Raw genomic sequence first — 8,596 nt, forward strand, 5'->3', positions numbered from 1 at the left:
GAACAAGGAACAAAACTACGCAAGCAATACAAACAAAACAAGGCAAGCAGAAATCATTCCAATAAACACAACAAGGCAAGATCATCAGGAATGTATGCAAGTATGACAAGAGTAAGGTGAGGGTCGTTACATATACATTTGTCCAAAACTTACTAAAGAATATTTGTACATATTTTGAAATGATTTGAAGAATCTCACATCTTTTTTTTTTTAGTGTTACATTGGAATGCTATATTTAGAAAAAATACACTAAGAATTTTTTTGTGTGTTACATTAAAGTGTTACACTAAGGAATTTTATATGTGTTACATTAGAGTGTTACACTAAGAAATTTTTTTGAAGTATTATATTAGAGTGTTTCGTTTGAAAAAAGTACACTAATAAAAAAATTTTTGCGTTACATTAGAGTGTTATACTAAGAAATTTTTTTGTGTTACATTAGAATGTTACATTAAGAAGTTTTTATGGAGCATTATATTAGAGTGTTAAGTTTAGGGAAAAAATACACTAAGAATTTTTTTTTTTTTTTTGATATTACGTTAGGGTATTACACTAATTTTTTTTTTAGAGTGTTACATTGGAATATTACAGTGTAAAATTATACATGTGGCTAAAACTTACAAAATAGTTTTTATACTCCTTTGAAAATATTTGAAGAATCTCACGTCATTTTGAAATGTTTGAAGAATCTTATATTTCAAGTCATTTTTGTACTTATTTTGAAATGTTTTCCAAATAGAAAAGATTTTCATATAAAATTTAATCTAAATTTGATTCTCATAAATTGTGTATTTTATCTTTCTAGTACAAAAGCAAAAAAAAAAAAAAGAAAAAGAAAAAGAAGGAAACACAATAGAAATAAGGGTATTATCATAAATCTAATTTTTAACTAATATATTAAATCTGTCTTTCCAAAATCAATGGGATTAATTGATCTATAAGAAAATCCTTAAGACTAAATGGATCACCATTCCTCAAGATGAGATTTATAGGTAAATTTTCTTTATTGTTTTACATATAAATGTAATTTGATGAAAGTTATACTGATATTTGATTAATTTGGATAAATTACAAATATACTCCTTACGGTTTGATTAAAATACAAATCGCCTCCTGTAATTCTGGAAATTACATTTCACTCCCTGAGATTTCTAATTTCATAACAAATTGCTTATTTTATTAATAAATTATCAAATCAAGTAACAATTTTTAATGATGTTGGAAATATATTTCAATTAATAATTTAAGTAATAGGAAAACAATAATGAATTTCATTTTTTTAGTTAATTGTGTTAAATAAAAAACTATAACAATGTAGTATTTGTAATTTTTAAAATCACAAAGAGCAATCAGTACTTTAAGCAAATTTTAGAGGGTGTATTTGTAATTTATCTTTTAAATTTTTATAAATATAATCTACTTGATATATTTTATAAAGTGAAGAGTTTTGAATAATCAAATTGAGACTACCTATTTTGGGAAATAGGTTAAAAGTCCACTTTTTGACTATTTTTTAATTTTTTTTAAAAAAATGTAAAAAAAAATAAAGAAATGATATAATTCAAAAAAGTTAAAAATTAAAAAAAAAAAAAATTGACTTCTAACCTAATTGACAAAATAGGTTTAATAAGTGATTGCTAGCACAGTTACCACCCATCATCTACATTCAAATAAATATTAATTATTCAAATACATTTTGCTTTTTTTTTTTTATTATTATTATTATTGCAAATGTGTTTTTTTGGCTTGATTTTCTGCTTATCTAGTTTGTATTTTGAACAGATGAACTGGATGTTGTAGTGGTTATCTTTTATATGATACTATCACTTTACTCAAAAAAAAAAAAAAAAAAAAAAAACTATACAATACATCTATGTTCTCTTGTGTGTTCTTAGCATAGGAGAAATTGGGTTACTATTGTGCACCTATGCACAATAATTACGGTTGTGCATTTGATAGTATCCACTTTGAGTTCAACATTAATTTTTTAGAATTTATGGAGTCGAGTTATATACTTTTATAAAAAATTAAGTTAATTAGATACTGATAACCTTCTGAACATAACACAATTCTATCTAACAAAAATAAATGGTAAGTGTGATCTTGAGTGCTAACCTAAATACAAATATGATCTTATCAAAAAGTTATCAATATTCGATTGATTTATTTTTTTCGTAAGTATATTATTCAACAGATTCTTAAAAATGAACAGTTCAAACCATCAAAATAGAACTTGTACAAGTGCACAATTGTGAATTTCCCAAAGTTAGGGATGTAAATTTTTTAGAATATGTGATAACACAATTCGATTCCTATACCAAATTATTGGATTAGAGTATCTTCAAGGAAAATATTAAAAATACTTGTTAAAATTTATTATATGATAAAAATAATAATAATGAGACTCAATTTTATGTATTAAGAATTTATTAATGGGGAAAGCACCGATAAATCCCAAATTTTGAAATGTTAATCCATTTAGTCCCGAAAGTTTTTTGTTGGACTAATAGGTCCTATTTCTCAAGAAGCTTACTATAGGCCTTTTTATCATTTCCCTTCTTTTCAAACATCAAACATTATTCATCCAACATCAAACATTAGCAACGTCAGGATTATTTATCAAACATCAACCACTAAACATTAAGATTATTCATCAAACATCAAACACAGATTCTGAACCATTAAACATTAGGATTATTCATCAAAGATCAAACATTATCCATCAAACATCAAACATTAGATTTATGAGTAACATCATGGAAACAACATCAAACATCATCATCGAAACAACATCAAACATCACAACATTATCATAAAATAACATCAAAAATAACGATTAAACAATTTTTTAAATAACAATTAAACATCAAAATAAAGAGCAAAATGAGGCTTCAAACATCACCAACATCAACTACATCTTCAACATTATTCATCAAACATCATTCATCAAACATTATTCTCCAACATCATTCATGGCTCCGCCATCAAATTCTGCCATCAGTAACAAATCTGAATCAATCTACCCATTTCATGATTTTCCCATTACAATAATCACTAATAGTAATCAAGAAACCCCATTACTGAAAACAACAAATAGACTCTTAGATTGAAAATTCAACTACATATCTCACAAAAATGAAAGAGATAAGGCAACGTTACCATCGTTGAAGATCGATTGACAAGGACTTGAAAATCAGTGCCAAACTAACAAGGGTTAAGTCTATATATATATATATATATATAGTTTGATGAACTCAACATTAACTTAAAATAGTCACTGTAATAAAGAATCAGATGAAATCGAAGAAAAGGACGATCTTTATTTCTAGGGTTTGAATGTAGAATTGAGAATCGTACAATCACCAAAATGGTCCATCAGATTGAGCATTTCGCTTTTTGGGTATTGTTTAAAAGTAGTGGGTGAGGCGGCTTTGCTTCGCATGAGGGTTTTCTATGACTTTCTCTCTCTCTCTCTCTCTGTCTCTGCATATATATATGCATACACCATGTATATAATGTGTGTATTGTGGGTATGAACTTGGGAGTACGAAACGCGGGAGACAACGTCAATAATTACCCGACTAGAGCTCTTATTCCGCACACTGCTACGCTAATTGGGTTCAACAGAGAGAGTGACGATAATGATGATTTACAGATTTCAGGGACTCTGGAGATTTGTTTTGATGTTGAAGACGAAGAAAAATGAATAATCCTAATGTTATTTTGACGATGTTGTTTGATGATGATGTTGTGAGGTTTGATGTTGTTTTGATGATGATGTTTGATGTTATTTTGACGATGATGTTATGATGTAAAAAAAGGACTAAATGGTTTATAAAAAAACATTTAGGACTAGATGGAGTAACATTTTCTAATTTGGGACTTATGAGTAATTTTTCCTTTATTAATTTAGTAAGTGCATAGATGTTGCAATGGAGTTGTTAAAAATGTGTTGAAGTCAATATTAAAAAATAATTAGAACTATGTGTAGAGAATACACCAAGAGACAAGGGAGAAGAGAGTGTGTGATAAACATATGACAAATTTGATCAAGTTGTTAACTTCTACATTTATTGATTTATTTTTATAGAGTTAACTTATCCTTTTCTTTTTGGATTTCATATTAATTTGTCCATAAACAATGCATTACTTAATGTCTTATGCTAATTCATTATTTATATTTGTTGAAGATGTTCCTAGAGTTGATTATTTTTTGATATAAATACAAATATAATATAATTTGATAACACGAGCATTAAGGGTCTTATGAATTTTTTGAATTGCTTATATAACTCTATGTAGCTGTTGAAAAAAAAATACATGAAATAAGATTTTAATATTAATATAAGTTTTTTAAATTAAAGATAATGTAGTTTTTGTCTATAATTTAAAAGTGAAACTAATAAAAAAATTATAATGATTAGTTTTTGTGAATAAAGAAAATGGAATTGTGTCAAAATCAAATATTTTTATAAATTTATTAGTTTCTTTAAATTTAACTTGTGAAAAAAAATTCATATACTTTCTATCTTTAACTATGATTTAAAAAACTTGACATATCACATTCACATGACATGAATCGAATATAAACAAATAAACCTTTTGCATAGTTTTCATTATTTTTAAAATTTTGGGATCAACACATATAATAGCTATGAAATCTTTTAACTTTGTCTATGAATTGGACAATTTGTTTATCAAGGGTTTGGGTTCTCTCAATTTAGCCATTTAACTTGATATAACAGTTTGGGTTTAGTGGGTCCATTTCAAGCAGATTTCGATAATTCAAGCTGTTTACTTTTTTAAAAATTGTTGAATAGAATATTTATATAAAAATTCAAGATAATTAAATATCGATAACTATATATATATATGCATAAATCACATTTGTATTACAAAATATGAATGATTATTCTTGAAAGTATCTTTATCATCTATTTTTTAAAGACAAATACAATTCAAATATATATAAAATTGATATTCGATCATTTTTATTTTTTGTATTAACATACTATTCAACAATCTCTAAAAAGTAAACGATTATGATGACTTAGTCCCAAAATAGACTCCCTAAACTCAACTTAAGATAATTCAAACCCTTTATGTATATATATATAAAACAATTATATTTAGTAAAATAATAATATCTAATAATTCTACTGTGCCACAAAATTCAAGATAATGGTGAAAGCTTAACTTAATGAGCGAAAATATAATTTACAATTCAGATAACTTAAATAATAAATTATAAGATTTGGCTTGTCTCCAATTAAAAGTTAAATTAAACTAGACAAAATTGTGATCTTTGACCGGTAAGAGTCATTAAATGGAGTATTCTTACCTACTAAGAGTTTATCAAAATATGGCCCAATTGAATTTTTTCAAAGACTCTTACTGTTTAATGATTTTTAAAGGTCAAAATCTTCTGTTTAATGATACTTACTGGTTAAAGACCTCAACTATTTGACCTAATTAAAATTTCAACCGGAGACAAACCATTTCCTAAATCATAAAACCAAAATACCCCAATCCCATCCCTCACAATATACCACTTAACTTATACCTTAAAACCAAACACTGATCTTTTTCTCCGCTTCTTATTTCAAAATAAAAATAAAAAAAAAATTTTAAAAAGTGCTTGGTTGAATAGTTTAAGCTATTCAAAATTTAAAATAATCTTTGCATATCAAATTAGACTTTAATGATTATTAATTTGGACAATTATATCCTTGCATTAGTATAAATTTAAAACTATAGAAATTTAATAGATGTAATTGATAGTTTATAGATTGGGAAAAAAAAAAAAACAATAATTTAGAAGGGATAAAAGTAAAATTAACCCAACAGAACTATTAAATCTTTATTAACTTTGGAAGCTCCACTGAGCTTATTTAATAGTTGACATTTAGGGATGAAATAAAAAAAAAAAATAGAAGTAATTTTGAGAGGGATAAAAACGATTTTGCGATATGCCTAAAAGTCAGTTTTTTGTAAAAAAATATTTGAAATCCCTGAAAAAGTTCTAACAATTTGATATGTTAACAATCAGGGCTGGTTCTGATTTTTTCAAAACTCAAAGCAGGATTTTCATATGGGCTTTTATATATGAAAAAAAAAGAAGGAAGAGTACTAAGCTTGTAATATACACGATTTATAAACCAGGTTTTTTCATACATAATAATAAAAAAAAAATTTGTGAAGAAAAGATTATGTATCCAATTTTGTTTGTAATTCACTGTGCTCACAAAAAATGTTACTATAGGAATTTTGATCTCACAATCTAATTGGATCTTTTTGCCGAGATCTTGAAAACTAATCTGTAGAGCACGTGCGACCGGTGACTTGTCCACTAGGGGACATTCCGATGATCTCAAACAATTCCACTAATAACTTGGCTCAAGTAAACAAATAACTCTCAAGTAAAAGCGTATCTTAAATTCACGGGAATGCCTACCTTTTGTAATCATCGGTGCTCTTGCCTTTTTAAGTCTTACTTCAAAAGACTCTATACCTTAGAAGGATAGCAATTATATTGGACTCCTCCTACTTGGATTAGGATTAACTCTCTTAATAGTTCTGATCTATTTAAACAGAGAGTCTGTCATCCTATAAGACTCTAGTCCCTTATTCAAAAATCTCAGATTCAGATGTGGTTTGACCACACCTCAGCCAATCACCCAGTTGGCACCTTGGCTAAACCACCTAGATCATGTGAACAACTCAAAATTATATCTTCACACTTACTTTTATATATGTTTACTAAAATTTTACTTAAAACATATAACAAAGTTTATAATAAAATTAAGCACAAAAAAAAAAAAAAAAAAAAAATGTACAAAGTATAACCTGTAAGATTACTAATCAAACTTGCATATTCAAATTCTTTTGTGACATAGTTGTCTGAATGTCAAATTTAATCAATTTCAACTTAAAAAACTTCGGCCTTGTTTGGTTTAACTCTCAAAACACAATTTTTTAAAAAAAATTTCAAAATTTTTGTTTGGTAAAAATTTTCAAAATTACTTTTTCTCTCCTGCACATCAATCAATCATTTTTTCTCTCTCTTCTCTCATTTTCAATTACTTTTTCTTTCACACACATCTATTCAACTATAACAAAATATTAAATCATCCCAAACTTTCATACTCCAAACTATTTCTAAAATATACAACCAAACAAAGCAAAAAAATTTCTAAACTCTTTCCCCTAAATTTTTAAAAAAATTTATCTCCTAAAACCAAACCAAACACTCATTTTTCATAATCAATGGTAACAACTATAATCAATAATATTTTATACACCGTTCATATATTTGAAAAGCAATCATCCATCAAACAATTCACCACATCAATCAAACTTTCAACAAGTATACTCAATAATATATTATACACAATTCATACATTTGAAAAATAATCATTCATCAAAAAATTCACCACATTAATAAAATTTTTGATTTTTTTTCCTATGAGCAATTATAATAGTTGACATTTTTTGAACCAATTTTCTGAGGTCCAAAGCGGCCGCTTGCTCAGCTTTTCTTCAAAGTTAACACTATTATCTATTTCAGATTCATATCCCTTATCATATTATTGTGTGTGGATTTAAATTTTATATTGTGAGTCTCATTTGAACTAATGTGTATAAAATAAATAGGACTCATTAAATCAATACACCAAGAGGAAGGGAGAAGAAAGAGTGTGATACACATATATTTACGCTTCGTTTGATATTGGATACGGTAGTCAATTTTTTTGTGTTAGGACTTTTTTAACCTAACTTTTTTAGTCTCGTTTGGTTTTTATTTTTGAGCTTTTTCTATTTTTGTGAGAGAAAAAATATAATGATTATGATTTCAATGTGATATTTTATCTTATTAACTTATATAACATATTTTATCTTTTTATGCTTTTGTAACCTCAAAATGTTTACCAAACGAAGACTTAGTTAACTTGTCCTTGTTTTTTTTATTTCCAGTTAACTTTTTTTTTTTTTTTTTTTTTTTTTAACTTGTCCATAAACAATGCACTACTTAATATCTTAAACTAACTCATTATTTATATTTATTGAAAATGTTCTTACAGTTGATTACTTTTAGGAAAAGTCTACAATGTGCACTTTATAAAAAGGCATATAATATGCACTTATTGTGTGGTCCATATCGTGCCACATCATAAAAAGTGACCTGCTAAACTGGTCATGTAACAGGTTACAGAAAGAATCATAACTTTTTTTCAAATATCATAACAATACTACAATGAATCATAACAATGTCATAATATTGACCTAAGTGTCATAACAAAGACACTATAAATCATAACAATATAATAACAACTCATAACAAATATAGTTATTTGTAATTAATTATCATAACATTTGAATCGTAACATTTTTTATTATGGCAAATCATAACTTTTGGCGGTACAAATCATAACTTTTAGTGATGAATCATAACCATAACATATTGAGTATAACATTTTTTCCCATAATCATAACGGCATTAACAAACTATCATAACTTTTATCAATGAATCATAACATAGCATGTTGATTGTAATTTTGTCCCGAAAATCATAACAACATTAACAAAACATCGCAAC

General features: G+C 26.3%; 1 long non-coding RNA gene across 1 annotated transcript; it reads right to left on the reverse strand.

Moving 5' to 3' along the window:
- Nucleotides 1-2,778: 2,778 nt before the first annotated feature.
- Nucleotides 2,779-3,783, reverse strand: LOC145814223 (uncharacterized). The gene is made up of 2 exons (XR_014357563.1): nucleotides 3,160-3,783; nucleotides 2,779-2,991 (listed from the first exon to the last, which is right to left on the reverse strand). It is a non-coding gene; the product is annotated as an uncharacterized LOC145814223 (long non-coding RNA).
- Between the last annotated feature and the right edge of the window lie 4,813 nt (nucleotides 3,784-8,596).

This window comes from Camellia sinensis, unplaced genomic scaffold (genome assembly GCF_055761805.1).
Source record: "Camellia sinensis isolate YWXY unplaced genomic scaffold, ASM5576180v1 Unanchor1, whole genome shotgun sequence".
Taxonomy (NCBI): domain Eukaryota; kingdom Viridiplantae; phylum Streptophyta; class Magnoliopsida; order Ericales; family Theaceae; genus Camellia; species Camellia sinensis.